This window comes from Manis javanica, chromosome 5 (genome assembly GCF_040802235.1).
Source record: "Manis javanica isolate MJ-LG chromosome 5, MJ_LKY, whole genome shotgun sequence".
NCBI classification, from domain to species: domain Eukaryota; kingdom Metazoa; phylum Chordata; class Mammalia; order Pholidota; family Manidae; genus Manis; species Manis javanica.
This window is the reverse complement of record NC_133160.1, coordinates 17,119,541-17,137,920: the sequence shown is the minus strand read 5'-3', so window position 1 is coordinate 17,137,920 and position 18,380 is coordinate 17,119,541.

Here is an 18,380-nt window from a genome sequence, read left to right as displayed (position 1 = left end):
AAAATGACCTAAAAGAAAATTTTAAATTATGAAAGATATGAAAGAAAAACATAAATCAGAATTAGGAAATTTCATAAAGTGACAGAATTCAGGAAAGAATCAGAAATACAAGAAAATAAATCATTTTAGAAATGAAGGCTGAAATAGAAGGGACACAAGAGAAAATTAACTCCAAGATGAGACAAAGGGGAAAAAGGAGAAATAGTTTAAATTAAAAGATGAAGAAGGATATTTTAAGAGAGTGACAAATATTGAAATTAGGCATAGAAGTTCCAACACACAAATAATGACTCGCTGGAAACACACAAATAATGACTCGCTGGAAAAAAAAAAAAAAAAGCGAAAGAACACCAATACTAAAAACTACCATTCAAGAAAATTTACAGCCATTTTAAAAACTGAAGTTCCATATTAAAAGAGCATATATGCCTCATAACTGAGAATATCAACCCAGAATAATCAGACATATTTAAGACATTCTAATAAAATTAGTGGACTTCAAGAGAAAAAATTCTTCAGTCATCCAAGTAAAAATACTACTATTAATAATAATACCTGACTTATAAGGAAAAATGTATTAGACTATTATCAGGTTTTTTTCAAAGTTTGATGCGAAAAAAGTTAATGTACTTAATATATTCAAGAAAGGAAAATGTAAGTTAATGATTTTATGTCCAGCAAAACTGTCCTGTAGGTATAATGGACTGAAACAAATTATTAACATAAAATAATTCAGGGAATATTGTTCTCATGGGCTTATCCTGAAGAACCTGCAAGAGAACAAGCTTCAGACAACCAAAATGACTTGAAAGATCAAAAAATAAAATAACAGGACTGGTAGCAAACAGGAAATACATAGTTACTGGTACAACGGAGATAAACAGAGATTGAAAGGAGGTAATACAGCATGCAGTAGCTATGTGCTCTGACAATGTGTCTACAAGACCATTGTTAAAACATGGAGAATGGGAAGGGCATGTATCAAGAAAAATGTTTTAACTATTTCTAGTAACTATGGTAGTGGTGGTATTACTGTTGTAATTTTGAGATGATTGTGTATGTAATGTGAGATAAAGCAAAGAATTAGGAGATGTTCTAATTCTATCATCCCTTATAGCCTCGAGAACCCAATTCTCAATATGGAAGAAAGGACAAATTAAGAAGATTAAGAAGAGAATGTACTACAGAAGAGACAAGGGGAAGATACAATACAAAAGAGATTAAGTAAAAATCCTAATGTGAACTGGAATTATCAGTATGAACACAGGGTTCCAACCTTTTGGTTTCTGGCTGAAGGGTGTATGTGATAAAATATATTTATTCATTACCAAACCAGTAACAATGTGCATCCTAGCACCCATGTAGTGGTCATAAAATACCCATGTTCCATTTTTAAAACATAAAAAAGGCCTTCCTAGAGTAAAGGCTGATTCCAGGTCTGGATCAGAAAATGCACAAAATATAGTATATCTCACCATCCAGAAAGCTTCCAGAAACGACTAGAGTTATATGGAAAGGACTCAAGAGGCAACCTGAAGAGGCTCTCACTGGCATGGGACAATGGAATGGGATAATGTGAGCCTCAAAAGAATACTTGAGAAGAAAAAGAGTACTTGTAATTGATTGTAACCCATCAAGTGTGTTTAAATCCTGGAGTCCATAATATATTGAAAAGAAATTAATTGGTCTCCCTTGGAGGATGCCAACCAACTCATTCCCTTAAAAACTGGCAAATAAAAGGAAGAATCAAGCATTGCCCTGCCTTTCCTGTATGAACTGAACCATGAAATAACAAAGAGTAAATGAAAGAAAGTGTCTCTTTCTAAAAGTCTCTTTCCACATTTATAAACAAAGAAAGGATAAGACTGGAACGTTGCCACTTGCAGCTTCCACTGAGGTAAATAGACTCACTGACGTGAGGAGCATCAACAACTCCGAAGACAGAAGGGACCACCCAATACTATGTGCCTTTTGGGTAAAAACACACAATGCCACCAAGAAACTAGCCAAAGGGATTGAACCCAGGTCTGACCAAGCCCCTGGATCCAGCTGCCAGTTTGCAGGAAATGCAGAGAACAAAGGAATACATTCAACTGCACCGCGAGGATGAAGCCCACAAATTCCAGACTGGGAAACTCTACTGGCCAACTGGCAGTCGTCCAACAAATAGCTCCTAAGGAAAATAAAGGATAGAAGGTGAAGGGCCCCCACCTGTAAGATGGCGAACTTCCGGCTTCTCTTCCAGGTCCTTGGTTCCCGACAGTGCCACCTGAAGCCCAATCACCTCTCGCCCCCCTCCCAATCCCAGCACCTAGCCAATAGCCACCAGCCCCGTAGAAGTAACACCACAATCACCCCATGCCCCTTCCTATATAACCCAGCACCTTTCCCTAATAAAGCGGAATTCTCCGGTGAATTGCTGCTGTGTGTCGCTCCTTCCTTTCACTTGTGCCAAAATCCGGGAGACAGGACACCCCAACTGGGCCCCGTCTTCCCCCCGACACCAGCAGCAGCTTGCCCTCGTCCTCTTTTTCCAGCACTGGCTCATCACACTCACCACTCCTCTCTGGCCTTTAGGTAAGTTTTCCCCCCAGAGTGGGCCACTCTTCCCTGAGCTATTGCAGTGCCATTGACCGTGATCCTCCAGCGAGGCCCTGATGCTCAGGGACGAGGAGGGAACGCTCCCCGCCTCAGGCCTTCACGGCTGCGGCAGACCCTCAGGCCCCTCCTCCAACAGTCATAAATGCACTCACCACTCCTTCCATTAGTGCTGAAACTTTTTAAGCAAAATTTCCCCGGGGTGGGCCACTCTCCCCCGAGCTATCGCAGTGCCATTGACCATGATCGTTTGGCAAGGCCCTGATGCTCGGGGACGAGGAGGGAACTCTCCCCGCCTCAGGCCTTCACGGCTGTGGCAGACCCTCAGGCCGCCCCCCCAACAGCCATAAACGAGGTGACTCCTTTGCAGATGAGAACGCTCCCTTTTTCCCCCCTCCTCCTTCCGTTCCATCTGCCGAAAATTCCTAGTACTAGGTTCCTCGTGACTCCGGCACTCTGCCTTCTTAGGGAAGTCTGGGTGACAACCCACACTTCCTAAGAAATTCCGACTCGTATACGAGTTTCTGCAGGCCACCAAGGATCATCGGGGACGCCCTTTGTCTCCTTGCGGTCTGCTCTCAATCTGAGGATCTCCGTTCATCTTCCCCTGTTTGTCTCATTCTCTGTCCTTTAGCCATGGGAGCCTCCTCATCCCTCCCTGAAAGTTCACCTCTTGAATGCCTTCTCAAGCATCTGGCTACCCTCTCCCTGACACCTGATATAAAACCAAAACTTCTCCATAAATACTGCTCCCAAGATTGGCTGACATACCCCCTGGACAATAACAACCAATGGCCCACAGGGGGAACTCTTGATCCTAACATCACTCGCGATCTTTTTAACTACTGCCAGTGCCTGAAAAAATGGAAGATTCCCTATATCAAAGCTTTTCGCCTCCTAGCTCAAAATCCCAACCTCTGCACCACCTGTTCCCCACCCCAAGTTCTCCTAGCCTGTAAGCCATCTCCCTCCCCTCCCCACACTCTCAGTCCCTCTTCGATTACCTTTGACCCAGCTAACGAGCCTCTGCATACAGGCTTCCCCCTTCAGCCCCTCCCCCTTCCTCTACCACTGCTGTCACCACTGCCTCCACCTCCTCCCCCACAGAAGCCTCCCATCCTCTCCCTTCCCCCTCCTCTCCTACAACAGCCCCTCTCCCTTCCTCTACTACCACCATTGCAGCAGCCTCCACCTCCTCCCCTGCAGAAGCCTCCCATCCTCTCCCTTCCCCCTCCTCTCCTTCCTCCACCACCATCTCCCCCACCTCACCCCCTCTGCCTCCATCCCCCTCACCTTCCCCGCTCCTGCAGATAGAGCCTGAGCCTTTCAGCCCCCCTCTAACTAAGTCCCAGGAGCCTCCTCCATCTTTGCCCCCTCAGACTCAGTCCTAAGGGCCTCCCAAAATTATCGCGTCTTTGCCCCCATCACCTGTTTCCCCACCACAGACTGAGCCAGAACCCTTCAGTCCCCCTCAGACTCCATCCTGAGGGCCTCCCAAAATTATCGCCCCCCTCCGGGAGGTAGCAGGATCCAAAGGCATCATGCGCGTTCACGTCCCTTTCTCCTTAGGAGATTTAGCCCAACTTGAGAAACGCCTAGGTTCCTTTCCCACTGAGCCCACGACATACATCAGGGAGTTTCAATGGACCCTCCAGTCTTAACAGCCTCACACATCATGACATTTTCATGCTCCTGGCCAATACCCTCCTCCCTGAAGAGCATAGACGAGTTTGGGAGTTTGCCCAAACGCACGCTACCGAAACCCACAGGACTGACCCCACCTATCCCCCTGGCCCCACCGCTGTCCCTGAACAAGACCCACACTGGGATTATAACACCACCGTGGGTCTCCACTCTCAAGATATTTCACCTCCTGCTTAATAGCAGGTCTGAAAAAGGCAGCTTGTAAAGTAGTCAGTTTTCAAAAGCTCCAAGACATAATTCAAAGGAGGGAGGAAACTCCCTCTGAGTTCTTAAACAGACTCACTCAAGCCCTATTACAGTATACCAGCCTGGACCCAGAAACGCCTGACGGAAGACATGTCCTTATGACATACTTCCTAGCTCAAAGCTACCCTGACATTAAAGCTAAACTCAAAAAGTTAGAACAGGGCCCCGCTACCCCACAGACTGAGATCCTAACAGTGGCCTTTAAAGTCTTCCATAACTGGGAGGAGAAAGAACGCCGTAAACAAAAGGCTGATCAGGCCAATTTCCAAATGTTGGCCCAGCTGATAAAACCACAACCTGGACACCCCTCCACAAATAAGCCCCCCTCCAGGAGCTTGTTTCAAGTGCAGAAAAGAAGGACATTGGTCAAGGGTGTGCCCCTCCCCCAGATCTCCTACCACCCCATGCCCCAGATGCCACAAAAAGGGCCACTGGGGGTCTGATTGCCCAACCACCTGAAGGGGAGGCTGGACGAACAACCCCCATCCTAAGCCCGCTGTAGTGGGGCTGGCAGAAGAAGATTGACGGGGCCCGGGGGCTTCTTGCCCGACCATTTCCATCACCAAACAGGAGCCCAGGGTTACTGTAACAGTAGACGGTTGCCCCATCTCCTTCCTCCTAGATAGAGGAGCCACCTTCTCAGTCTTGCGAGAATACTGGGGCCCTACCATGCCTGCCATTACTCCTATAGTCGGGGTAGGAGGTAAACAGATTTTCCCATTAAACCCCCCCCCCTTTTATGCACAATCCAAGACAATCCCATACCTTTCTCCCACTCCTTCCTGGTTATGCCCCAGTGTCCCATCCCTTTACTAGGACGGGACATCCTTTCTCTCCTCCACGTTTCCATAACTATATCCACTCCCACGCCCCCAGTACTCCCTTTCTGATGGCCCTCATAGCCGACGACCCCCCTCTACCCAATGAAAGCTCTGGTTCCACCCTCATACACCCTGTAAATCCCAAAGTTTGGGACATTACAAGCCCCTCCGTGGCTCTGTGTCCTCCTGCCTCTATCAAATTACGTGACCCCTCTCAGTATATCTGTCAGGCCCAATACCCCCTAACCACTTCAGCCTTCATAGGCCTCCAACCCATCATTCAAGATCTCTTAAACAAAAATTACCTCAGACTCACTCACTCCCCGTTTAATACCCTCATATTAGCTGTTAAAAAAACCAACGGATCTTTCCTCCTTGTCCAAGATCTTCGCCTCATCAACATGGCCGTTGTCCCTATCCATCCCTTAGTTCCAAATCCATACACCCTTTTATCGCAGATCCCTGCCTCAGCATCCCACTTCTCAGTCCTAGATCTCAAGGACGCATTTTTTTCTATCCCTCTGGACCCCTCCTCCCAAGATTTTTTCGCCTTCACCTGGACGGACCATACACAAGACATTCTGAACAACTCACTTGGACAGTTTTGCCACAAGGCTTCCGAGATAGTCCCCATATTTTTGGACAGGTCCTAGCTCAGGACCTCAAACAGTTTCATCATGATCACTCCAAGTCCACCTTATTATAATACATGGACAGTCTTCTACTCTGCAGTCCCTCGTGGGAACAGTCTCAACTTGACACTGCCTCCCTACTTAACCTTCTAGCTTCCAGAGGTTACCAGGTATCCCCCCCGTCAAAGCTCAAATCTCTTCCCCTTCAGTCACTTACCTCGGATTCCTTCTGTCTCAACAAGGAAAGTCCATTACCTTAGACAGAAAACGACTCCTCTCTGACCTGCCCATTCCCAAAACCAAGACAGAAATCCTTTCCTTTCTAGGCCTGGCTGGGTATTTTAGAGCGTGGATCCCTAACTTCTCCCTGTTAGCAAGACCCCTATACAACCTCAGCAAGGGCCCCCCTGAAGAACCATTATCATCCTCACCCCAACACTCCTTCATTAAGCTCCATCAAGGCCTTGTGGAAGCCCCAGCTCTCCATCTTCCTGATTTGTCAAAGCCCTTCTCATTATACATTCATGAGAGGTCCAGTCAAGCTCTAGGAGTCCTAGGCCAATATTATGGCCCATCCTTTGCCCCAGTAGCTTATCTCTCCAAGCAATTAGACCCCACAGCTCTGGGATGGGCCCCCTTCCTACGGGCATTAGCCGCTGGGCAGGTCTTGCAGAAAGAAGCTCATAAACTAACATTCAGGGCGCCGCTTACCATTCTGTCCCCACATCACCTAAAAGATCTCTTAACCTACAAAAGTTTACAGACTCTCCCTCCCTCCAGACTCCTGACCTTACTGTCCTCTTTCCTCCAAAATCCAGACATTTCTTTCCTCCCCTGCCCGCCCCTGAATCCGGCCACTCTTCTTCCTCTAACCTACTCTCCTCATACTCCCTCACATGATTGCCTGGAGGCCCTTCACGACTTCCTTCCGTGCCACTCCACAATCTCCGACCTCATCTGGTTTACTGATGGGTCCTCCTTTAAACATGAGGGCACCCACTATGCAGAATACGCAGTACTCTCCCTCGAAGACGTTGTTGAGGCACGAGCCCTACCCCCCGGTACAACCCATCAACAGGCCGAACTCACTGCAGCCACCAGAGCTTGCACTCTGGCCCGGGTCACGTCTCTCACACTGTACACTGACTCCAAATACATATTCCACATTGTCTTGTCTCACATGGCAGTATGGAAAGAACAAGGCCTCCTCACCACAAAAGGAAATTCCATCACTAATTCAGCCTTAATTACTAAACTTCCAGAGGCTTCACAACTCCCACACCGACTAGGCATAGTCCACTGCAAATCACATCAAAAGGATGACGCCCCCATTGCAAGAGGTAACAACAAAGCCGACAGAGTAGCCCGGTCAGTTGCCCTATCAGAAGACACACCAGACAACAATCCGTCTGCCCTTGCGGTTTTACCCTTATCACAAGACACCCTCTGTTCCCAGGACAAAGAGTCTCTCTTCCGCTTCTTACACGATCTGTTCCATCCCAGCCCCCAATCCTTGATCCATTTTTTACAATCCTTTTTTTCTCTCTCTCCTGAAGACAAAACCCTACTTAACCAAATCACCCACAGGTGCACCATCTGCCAACGCACTAACCCTAATACCCCCCTCAAGGCCCGACCCTTCCCGACTCATCAAGCAAGGGGTAATGTCCCTGCCACAGATTGGCAAATAGACTTCACTAACATGCCACCTGTACGGCATACCAGATACCTACTCGTGTTAGTAGATACATTTTCAGGATGGGTTGAAGCTTTCCCCACCACTAACAAACGAGCGTCCGCAGTTGCCACTATCCTCCTCACCCAGATCTTTCTGAGGTTCGGGATGCCCACTTTCCTCCAATCAGATAATGGCCCTGAGTTCACTGACCAAATTATCCAGAATCTCTCCAAGTCATTCTCGCTCCCCTGGCATTTACATTGTCCTTATCGACCACAGGCTTCAGGAAAAGTAGAAAGAACCAATAGGACTCTAAAGGACATCCTGACCAAACTATCTCTAGAACTACACCTTGACTGGGTTCGCTTACTTCCCTTAGCTCTACTCCACATTCGGGCCCTCCCAAAGAAAGCTTCCTTCTTGTCGCCCTTTGAGATCATGTACGGCCGCCCGATTCTACCCCCGGGGCTTCCTTCCCACAAAGGACCAATTCCTCCCAATATGGCCCTTCCGCTACTCTCTCTCCTCGGCACTGAATTGTGGAATATCAGGATTGGCTCCTTCCTGATCCATCCACCTCCCAAAATCCTCCTGTCTTACAGCCCAGCCAACTAGTGTTTTATAAGCCGCCAGAGGATCGGCCCTCTCTCACCCCAAAATGGGAAGGTCCACACCCAGTTATTCTTTGCACCCCCTCAGCCACCAAGCTCTTACTGCCTGATAACTCTGTCACCCCTTGGATTCATATCTCCAGGTTGAAACCAAATACCCAGGACCCACCTTCTCTGGACACCCAAGACCCATCAGTCACAATCCAGAGTCCTTCAGATACAGCCCAAGACGCTGTCTACTCTACCACGCCTCATCCCTCTGATCCCTTGAAACTCCGCATCTCCCGTTCACCCCCTTTGCCATCCATACCTGAATCATGACTTTTTCCTCCTTTACTGCTCTCTCGCATTTTTTCCTCATTCCTATTGTCTTCCCTGCCATCCAGCCTCCTTTGTATGGCGATTCAAAGTCAGACAGACTTACACACAGCATCAAACAAAAGTTACTGCCCTCATTGCCACATCAGACTGCCCTCTGAAAGGCTGCTCTGAGCCTTTACACCTCCACTTTCCTCCCTCCACCAAAGTGTTCACTAGCAGCTACCTTTATTCTCCCTACCTCTGCTTCCTCTAGGACCAAAAACAAGCCTATTGCAAGCGATGGCCAGACACCTACGGGGGATGTCCCTACTGGTCTTGCGCCATTCACTACATGGGTAACTCCCAGTACTCACAGTATTACTCCTCCAACCATTTCATAAAATATCTCAACAGCTCATTCTCCTTATCGATCCCAGATCCCTGGGACTCTCAATGGGCCGCCGCGGTCACAGCCTCAGTTTACTATGGGGGGTCCTCGACCCCCCACGGTACCCTTCATATCTCTCGAGAGTATGTTCCCTCTCACTCCCAGATCTCTCAAGTTGCATCAGATATCGGACATTCCGAAAAAGTCATTATCCAAACTCTTGACGGCGCCTCTTCATCTTCTTATTCCTCCTGCTCTTGGTTACAGCTCATTCAAGACACCACCATCTTTCTCAACCACACCCTCAACACCGCCAATTGTTTCTTGTGCGCATCACTACAGCGCCCACTGCTGGCCGCTGTGCCCCTTAATATTTCCAACTACTCCTTCCATGCAGGACAACCCCTCCGCCCCCTGGCAGACATACCCCTATGGGAACCAGAATACGCAGATAATCTCACCATCCACCACTGTGTAGGCCCAACTCCAACCCCCTCCAGTGCACTTCACTGCCTCTCTATCTACACCCCTACCTCCGGCTCTAAGACTTTTACGCAACTGGGACACTTCTTTTCATGTAATGGCAGTCTTTTCAACTAACTGCCTCCCAACTCCAATATACCCTGCATTCTCATCACCCTAATCCCACAGCTTACACTTTACAGCATGGCAGAATCTCTTGAACTCCAACCTCCCTTGCCCTCGTGCACAAAAAGGGCTGCTTTCCTTCCCATCATGGTCGGCATCTCTTTGACCACCTCAGCCATTGGGGCAGGGTTTTCGGGAGGAGCCTTGGGTCACTCTCTATGGGCAATTAGAGATCTCAACGCCAAACTTGAGGGAGCCCTGACATCCACTGCCGATTCCCTGGCCTCTCTCCAAAGACAGGTCACTTCGCTAGCTAAAGTCACCCTTCAAAACCGGCGGGCCTTAGATCTGCTTACAGCCGAGAAGGGCGGCACCTGCGTCTTCCTTCGGGAAGAGTGCCGCTATTACATCAACGAATCCGGCATTGTAGAAACTGACATTACCAAACTCACCGACCTTGCCTCCAGTCTCCACTCTGCTTCCAATTCCAACCCGTTCTCTTCAATACTAACAAAACCCCTCCTCCTTACCTGGCTCTGGCCCATTGCAGGCCCCATAATAATCATTCTTCTTTCCTGTCTCTTCTTACCCTATATAATAAAGTTCATCAAATCCCAAGTCGGAAAAATCTCTAATCAAACTTTCAACCAGCTTTTACTCAGGAACTATCAGCTTCTGGCCACAGAAGATCCCTCACCCTCACATAACCTCCTCACCACACGCTGAGATGGACCCCTCTCCCCACTGGAAACAGTTCCTGGAAACACTGGCCGCAGACGCCTGGCTTCTGGCACCCGTATCCTCTTGGCACCATTGGAATCAACAAGTCCTCGACCTACGGTTACAGGGAACCTTCATTGATTTCCAACCTGAAGAAGTCCACATCTACTCGTCCTTACTGTGGGGAGTCCTATCAACCCTTTCCTCCCAATCCTCAAGCCCTCACTCCCTTCTCCGCCCCCGTTCAGCAGGAAGCAGTCAGAGAGAAAGCAACGTCCACAACCCCATAGAGGAGAAAGGGGGGAATGAAGGGCCCCCACCCGTAAGATGGCGAACTTCCGGCTTCTCTTCGGGGTCCTCGGTTCCCACTGGCACCACCTGAAGATCAATCACCTCTCTCCCCCCTGCCAATCCCAGCACCTAGCCAACAGCCACCAGCCCCGTAGAATTAACACCACAATCACCCTATGCCCCTTCCTATATAACCCAGCACCTTTCCCTAATAAAGCGGAATTCTCCGGTGAATTGTTGCTGTGTGTCGCTCCTTCCTTTCAGAAGGGGTAGAAAAGGTAGAGGTAAATTAAAAGAGACTTTAAAAACTGTATCCATTTTTCTTTTTAATGGACAAGTCTAAAACAATAGTATCTAGAGATAACACCTTTAGGTGCCAAAACAAAGTATTGCCAGAAAATGATTAGAAAGTCAGACTACTAGCTGATTTCAGGGGGAAGGCACCTGGAGAGAGTTAGGGAGGAGGTGCTTGCGAAGGTAGTAGTCACAAAGGTGTGGGCCCTAAGATAACTCTTTAAACCATAGGTCTGTTTTGTATAGCTTTCTGTATTTATATTTATTTTACTATAAAAACTTTTTTTTAAAAAAAGTACTGAAATGGCAGAAAGAATAAACAACCCTCATAGGTCTCAGTGTTCTCATTTGATGAATGACAAAGGGAAAAGTCAGAGAGGAAAGCAGTTTGCCTCAGGCCACACAGCTGCTAAGCTGCCCAGCAGGGCTCGAAACCCAAGTGAGGTTCATTGGTTCATGAGAGGAACACTTGCTGACACCTGCTGAGTTGATCCAGCACTGGGCAAATAGCTGAGTTAAAACAGCCTGACTTCAGATCCACCTGTCCTTGAGGGAGTAAGGGTCGGGGTATGTGTAAGGAACATTTGCGGTCTTGGTACCCAGCTGGCTATAACCACAGCATGCTGGGACCCCACCTTATGCAGGGCCCACGTGGTGCTCTCAGATGCTGCACCCACGCCCTCTTACCCCAAACTGAACTCTGCACTTGATTGCCCTGGACCATCTGATGAAGTTTCACTTCAGTCTCTCAGCACCTCCCAGATTGTTCTGTCCCCTAGAGAGAAGAGAGGGTTTGGGAAAGGGTCCTGGCCCAAAACTAAGAGGTCAGCTTGACCCCGGCTCTTTGATGCCCCAGCTGGGAAAGGGGGGGCACCATGAGTTGGGGCAAATGGGGAAAAGATGAAACCACCATCAGCCCTATAGGCTGCAGACCCTCCCTTATCTGTCTCGATTTCAGGCATCCCTGACATTTGGCACTCAGTCTCCTAGAAACAAGGAGCACAGTACATGTTTGTTGAATGAGTGAGTGATTGAACAAATGAATGAATTTAATATGTCACTTCTGATTTATTTCACATGAGTACAAGGCTCAATTAATACTTTTAAAATTTATCATCTTTCTTTCTAAAATGGGAGCTATAATAATGCCTACCCCTAGGGTCATTGAGAAAATTGAATGTTAGTGAATGTAAAGCCCTTAGACTAGTGTCTGGCACATACCAAACCCTCAGTGAGTTGTTCCTGAAAACTGAGAGAAGTTTGTGCAGGGTTAGGATCCAGTCACTGTGGGATTAGGGGTCAGTCTAGGGCCAGGGTCAGAGGTTAGGGAACAGAGAGAATTAGTTTGGTATGAGGTTAGGATTAAAGGAGCAGTTTGTGGCCAGTCAGAAATCAGAATTTTTAATGAAACCACCTATTTGTTTATTTATCCCCACATTGTTCCAGAAGGACTTATGGCAGCTTTCAGGAATACTGGCTGCAGAAATCATGAAAGGGAGAGACAAAGTGGATATGATCCTTGCCTGGCACTCAGGGTGCTTTCCACATACAGCCATGACTGGGTGACCATATCTCTGGACTCACTGGCCACTCCAAAGTCCACACTGACAGCCCAGGGTCTGGCAGAGCAGCCTCTCGAAGTACCAGTGAGCATTCATGAGTTGACCCATGCAAAATGCCAGCACATAGTAAGTCCTCAATAAATGTTTGCTATTATCATCAGAACACAGGGCTGAAGTGGACCCAGAGGGCCTGTCTGGAGCGTGCAGTGAACAATAGGGACAAGCATTTCTTCACTGGCCAGACAGGCACATCACCCATGAGCAGCCCCCACCGCCAAGTCAGAGCCAGGAGAAGGGGCTGTGGAATGACATCAGGCTGGGACGGTCACACCCACTCTCTCAGGGCTTCCCTGACCAGTAGCTCCAGGGATACCTGAAGTCCACTGGCTCCAAGCCCCTCTCTTCCACAGGTGCCTAGATGGGCTCTGCCAGGCCAACCACAGCCCCAGATCACCCCTTTCCATTATGTTGCTGACTATATTCAGGCAGATGAGGAAAAGTCCATAAGGCATACTTCAGATGCTGTGTGTGGGGTGTGTATGTGTGTGTGTATTTGGGGTTGTAGTCTTGTGCCTGTCATAACAACTTAACCACTTAAACAGGACATTAAATCTTATGGCTCTGCAAGTCAGACTGGGTTAAACTCAAAGCGTCAGCTGCGTTCCTTCTGGAGGCTCTACTGTAAACTCCATTCTTGCCTCTTCCAGCTTCTAGTAGCAGCCCCCATGCCATGGCTCATGGCCCTCATCCATCTTTAAGCCAGCAATGGCATCACATGATTCTGCTTCCTGTTCTCACATCTCCTCTGACTTTGGCCCTACCTCCTTCTTATCAGGACCTTGTGATTACATTGAAGCAGAGGTGCGCAAGAGACCCTCCAGCCCCTAGTTTGTGGAAGCCTCCATGGCTGGGAACCAGTCAAGTGTCCCTCTTGTAAAAATGGTTCTTTTAGCTGAAAGTCATATATCTCTTCTTGTTTTAAGTGACAGGTTGATTGTTGCCTTTGGTTGCAAGAGACACATATATAAGGAGCGGTCAACCTTCACAGTCTGAAGGGGGGAACTGGTCAAATACTAAGATCAGAACCTAGTCTATTAATCACACAGGAGTGTGGTGAGCAGGCCACGCTGGGGAAGGGAGACCTCACTAGGGACCACGCAAACACAGGTTACAATTAAGTGTTGTGCTTAAAAGCTGTCCTGTCTCCTCCTGGAGCTTTTGCACTTTTCTGCTCCAAGCACAGTGGGCTGATTCTTGCGTTTAACTCTCAAAGGCAACCTTGTTACTCTCATTTCCATGTTCTCGAGGTGGCACCTCACTGTGTCTCTCAAGAACTAATAATTCAAAAGTAAGAAGGTAATAGATAGGAAGGTGAAGGAATAGGAAGAAAAGGGAAATGGGAGAAAGAAAGCTAAGAGCAACTGGGGGTGAGGTTTGTGCAGATAACACATATTACAGAATCCTAGGCACTTGGAAAGCCCTGGCCACAAATCTGATTCTGAGCTTCCTGGCAACCATTGCGAAAAGAGAAACAAGATCTATCACGTGATTCCCAAGGCCTGTCAGATAAAAGTAAAACCATTTCCTCCTGAGGAAAGTGCTTATTCCTATTATTAAATTGTGGAAGAAATGTATTCTGGAGTTCTCATGGAGAGGTCACGACAAACAGAATGAACATTGTCCCCAGCATGATCCTGATGGTAAATCCAGCACCCAGTTTCTGAGGGCTATTTTTTTGTAACTCTTCTTGATAAGGTGTAATGTGGAAACCCAGTTTAGTAGAAACGGTAACTTCCTGGTTAATCCTCCAAGATTAAGTGCTGCAAAATACCTGTTCAGATAAGTTACTAAGAATAAGCAGTTAGGCATGGTGGAAGTAGTCCTTCATGAGTTTAGGAATTTGGGAGATGCATAAATTTTTGCGTCTGTGCTTCCTGCAAGTTGGCAGCTGGATCCAGAAACTTGATCATTCTTGGTTTCAATCCTTTCAGCCAGATTCTCAGTGGACTTGTGAAACTCTAGACCCCAGTGAGTGTGAACCATCAAAAACACACAGAAATATGGATGAATTTCACCAACATAACATTAGGAAAAGAAACCATAAGTCAAAAACTATATACTGTATGATTTCAGATATATAGAAGTTTTAAAAACAGACAAAACTAATACATGCTGCTAGAAGTGGTTCACCTTAGGAGGTAACGAACAGGAGGGAGTGTGAGAGGGCTCCGTGGATGGTAACGGTGAGTGGTTAACATGGATATGTTTAGTTTGTGAAAATTCTTGTGATATGGGTACTTTTTTTTAATGTATGTTACACTTCAATACAAAGTGTTTTAAAGTGGCATCAGGTCATTATAGTACAAATTTAAAATTAGGGGTGCTGTTTTGGGGGACAGGGCCTCAGTCTGTGACCAGTGTTAGAGCTCACGCTAGGGCTGGAATCTGAGCTCAGCTGTGATAAGTTTCAGTGTGGACCCAGGCTCAAGACCCATCTGCGGCTGGATCAGGGCTCGTCCTGGCATGAGGGCCCAGTCCACTCCACGCCTTCGCTTGACCACTGCCATTCTAGAGTCTGACCACTTGATGTCTCCACTCCACAAATTGTTAAGTGAGGAGCCAGCTGGCCTGAGCTGCTGGGACCTGTAAAGGCCCAGGATGGAGGCTGCCGCTCAGGGAATGACTGGAAAATGCAAGAGAATGAATCCAAGTGGAGCACAGTTGCTTCTTCTGGGGCTGGGGTCCAGGACCCATGGAACAGTGGACAGCAGAGGGGACCACAGAGGCAAGACCAGCTCAGAAGGCCCTAGTTCATTCCTTGTCTCAGGCAGCATCCTCCCTCCCTCTCTCTCTCTTTCTTTCATTCTATTGTTACTGGACTCCTGCTCTGGGCCAGGCACCGGGGATTCAGGAGTGCATTGGCCAAAGCCCCTGTCTTCATGGAGCTGACATCATACTCATACCTTCTATCTCCTTTGCTGGCCTCTTTGAACTCTGCTCAGCATCCCCAGATCCCTCCAAGCCCAGAAGAAACTCCAATATTAGAATCCCCTACCGTCCCTTTTTTGCTGTCTGTCTTTCCTACTAGGATGGATGTCCAAAGGGCAGGGGCCTCATCTGTCTTGTAGACCTGTGTAGATCCTGGTGTTCTCAGGGTCTGGCCCAGAGTACCTGACCAATAAATACTTACTGAATGGAAGTGAGATAGCAATGAAGTGGTTGCAGCATCTCTGCAGAACCAAGCAGAAGAGAGCAGGGGGGCTTCCTTTCAGTCTGGGGGACCAGGCTCCCCAGACCTTGCAACTCTAGAGGAAGCCTCGGACAGGGTGTTTGTGGGGTGGGGGTGGGCACCTCAGGAGGACTCAGAGCTGGAGTTTTCAGAGCTGGGAGGGCTACAGGAGAATGGTGCTGTTGGCCCAGCTCATGGACCGAAGGCAGTTCCACTTCCCCCTTTTTAAAAGTAAACACCGTGGAGGAGGGAAGGAGGAGCCTTCTGCACGGCCCTTTGGTAGACCCAGGGACCTGGTTACAGGAACAGGAAACATGAGCCAGCAGATTAAAGTAGGAACCAGCTGGGGCTGCCTGGCCTGCCTCCAGCTCCAACCAGCTCACTAATTGCCTCAATCTAGCCTTGGTAGATGAGGAAGGGACAGACAGATCACCTAGCCTGGGGCCTGATAGGATCCAGGGAAAGAGACCTAGGGAATGAGGCTGGGCATGGCTTTGGGGGTAACAGGCTGGAGGAAAGGGGATGAAGAGCTGGAACTACAAGCAAGTGTTCCCTGGAGGAGGGAGGAGGGAGTGAGAGCCTGAGGCACAGACTTGGATGGCCACACAAATGCAGGCACCCACCCTGGACCTTCAGAGGACTAGTTTGAACCCATCTCCTTGGACACAGAGATGGAGGTGCTAGGATGGGGTCCTCAGCACCTGGGTCTTTGTTCTACTGTCCCATGCATGTCCAGTCTATATTTCCACGTTCGCTCTTCCGTTGGGATTGGAGTATGTCAGCACTGTCCAATAGAACTTTCTGCAGTGATGGGGATGTCCCATAGCTAGGTTTTCCAATATGATAGCCATCAGCCAATGGGCCAGTAGCTACCACATTGGACAGCATAGACCTAGACTCTTGTATAAGGTGAATAAAGCCACCTCCCAATATTTATATCCTCCTTCCCTCTCCATCCATTCTCTCAAAACCTTCCCTTCCTCTTGTGCCTCAAGCCATCAGTCAATAACTATGTTGTCTTGGGTTTGAATTTTGCAGGCCATAAACTCATGTTAAGCAAATATATAAAGTATTTTTCTATAATTGAATGTAATGTCTATGTCAAGTGCCCATCCTGCCTAGTGGCAGAAATTTACTGCAAATAAATTCAAGTGAAATGCAGTGAAGTGAGGGTTTCCTCCCTCTTTTCTCTCAGAGTACATCCAAATCTCATGGCAGAGTATGTAGGTGGCAGCCTAGCATTGGGAGGGGGTGACACTTGGAGCCTGGAGGTCCACTGTCCATGCTAGAGTTCAGCTATTAGTCCATGAACTACTCATTCAACTCTTCTTTAATCTCCAAAGCTCATCTCTGGGTTCTACTATCCTTACCACTCCTGCAGATACAGGCAAGAGGGCAGATACAGAATCCTTTCTCAGAGACTCATCCCACCATCTAACCCAACCATTTCCACCTGCCCACATTCTCCTGTACTTCCTATCCCTTGTTAACATTTATTGAACACCTCCTGTGTACCAGACGTATTCTAAGCATTTTAAAACCATTCACCCATTTAGTCTTCCCAGCAACTGAGATAAATACTGTTATTCTCATTTAGCAGTTGAGAAACTGAGACACAGAGAGGTGGTATGAAAAGAATCACAAGGGAAATATTCTTGGGTTAGGAATTCAAAACCAATATTACATATGCATTTATCCAGCAATATTATTTCTAGAAATTGATCCCAACAATATACCAACAAAAGCCTGAAAATAATTATGCACAAGACCATTTGTTACAGCATGATTTTTTATTTTTAGTAGTAAATGGCTAGAAACTATTCAAATGTTCCTCAGCAGAGGATTAAGTGAGTAAACCATGGTACATTTACATAATGGATACTATGCAGCTGTAAAAAGTAATGAGTGTTATCTCTAGAGACTAATAGAATGAACTTCAGAATATAGTTAAATGAACGAAATGTATACAGTATGCTACTGTTGATGTAAGAAAGGACATAAATATATATACATATAGGCTCATATTATTTAACATTAAGGAAAAACAAAAAAACTTTTTGAAAAATGATTATCTATGGGATGAGGAATGAATGACTGGAGAGGAGGAAACAGGTATAGAAGCTACACTTACCTGAAAATATTTTGAAGATTTGGCTATGGAATGGTGTAAATGTCCTACATAGTTACATGGGAAAGCAAAATCACATTTTAAATAAAGTAAAAATTGAAAGCAAAATGAAATAGTTGCCTTAAACTGTGAATTAAAATGATAGTACAACCACTCAGAGAATTATTTCAAATGATTTTAGACACAGTGATTTGCATACTCCCACAGGGATACACTCAAAGGACAAGAACTGCAAAAAAAATATTCTTGATCTCAAAATATTTTTAGTAATCATATTATTTATGAGAGTTGTTATTTTATACATTATAGTATAAAGGAAATCAATCTGTTACTGCCATTAGAAATCAAGATGCTTGGACTAAGAGAAAAGAAATACAAATATAAAATGGGAGAAATTTAGGAAAAACTCTGATCTAAATTGAAATAGAAAATAACAATGTGAACTCAAGATCTCTTGAAAAATGTTTTCTGTCTCCATTGGAAAGGCCTAGAAACAATTACCAATGAAGCAGCTATGAGTACCCCCTAGAGAAAAGATTGTGAAAGATCTCAATAGCATTTCCCATAAAAGAACCAGGGCTCCTTGGAAA